The sequence below is a fragment of the Orycteropus afer genome, unplaced genomic scaffold (genome assembly GCF_000298275.1).
Source record: "Orycteropus afer afer isolate SDZICR_OR568_19922 unplaced genomic scaffold, OryAfe1.0 scaffold00088, whole genome shotgun sequence".
Lineage (NCBI taxonomy): Eukaryota > Metazoa > Chordata > Mammalia > Tubulidentata > Orycteropodidae > Orycteropus > Orycteropus afer.
Window position 1 is genome coordinate 5276227 of NW_006921675.1, and position 1594 is coordinate 5277820.

Sequence of the window (1594 nt, forward strand, 5' to 3'; positions counted from 1 at the left end):
TGATACTGCCTCGGAAACCCAAGGAGGGGTCACTATGAGTCGGGTCCGACTCAACGGCACATAACAACAACAACACAGGCTCCTTATCTTCATTTTAGCTCTAAAGTCTTCTCAGAGACTTCCCTTGAACGCTCTATTTAAAGACCCCAGCCCACCCACTCCTGTGATTATCACAGTATTGCCAACTACAAGCTCTGAAATTATTTGCATAGTGTTACTCCCCCAAGGCACTTGACTGCTAACCAGAAGGCTGGCGGTTCAAACCCACCAGTCACTCCTCGGAAGGAAGATTGGGCAATCTACTTTTGTAGTGATACTGCCTGGGAAACCCAAGGAGGGGGACACTATGAGTTGTTCCAACTTGAGGGCAAGTTTGGTTTTAGTGTAGACACTGGTCTGGAGGAGTTCTGCAGGTAGACTTTGCTAGGAAGAAGGATTAGCAAAGACAAAGCCAGCCCCCCACCCCCAAGCTGGAACAAGGTTGGCTTACTATAGAAAGTCAAGAGAGGCAAATGCATGGAGATAAGAAGGTAGAAGATTGAGAAGGGTCTAATGGGCTCTGCAAGGAGTTGGATTTCACCGTCTGGCTTCTCTCTCCCATACCTCTATTGGGAGGTAGACAGGAGTGTGAGATGTGGAGTGTATGAAAAATAAGATTACTAACCTTATGTAATAGCTGCCTGTGGATTCCATCTTCTTAGCTCACATGTGGCCCCTGAATAGCCATGTGGGCTATTAAAACAGTTATGATGCTTCAGCTCTGAGTCAGCGCTCTGGAATGATCCCTTTGCATGTAAGGATAAATGGCATAAAGAGTTCACCACCTTTAAGTCTCTCTGAAGCAAGTCAGGTTCAATTTCTCCATTTCTGTCCAGAATTTTTTTTTCCTTTTCCTAAAACATTTTCTTCCAACATTGCTTTGTTTTTCAAATTTTACATTTCTGTGCCCTAAATCTTACCAACCAGTATATACTTTACACTTTTTTTGTGATTCATTTAATAGTTATAAAAGTGATATTTGCCTATTGCTGAAAATTTGAAATTTTTAAAAATACAAAAAACAAGAAAATTTTAAAGATAAGCACTGTTAGTGTTTTAGAGAAAGCACTGATCCTGGAGTTCTTACCCAGGCTCCACAGATGGTATTCAGAGTGTATGGACTTGGATAGGGAAAAAATTGCATTTTTAGTTTCATTAACCTCTAACTGAAATTTAACGTTTCTTTTAATGATGAGAGTAGACAGCAAACTAAGTAATATTAGCAGTGATTTTGTCACCAATAAAAAACACAGATACTTTCATTTCACAATAATTGTTATCCCCACCCCACTGTCACGGAGTCAGTCTCAACTCATAGCTGATGTCTCAAAATGTCATTTCCATTCATCATTACTTCAAAATTGCAATAATTACTAGACCCACACTACATCTTGTTATTAATGCATCAATAAAGAGATACATATTACTATAACACATTTTTTAAACATTTTGATAAGTATATTTCAAGGAGCCCTGGTAGCACAATGGCTAAGCGTTCGGCTGCCAACCAAAAGATCAATGGCTCAAGCTCAGCAGCCACTGAGAAAGATGTGTC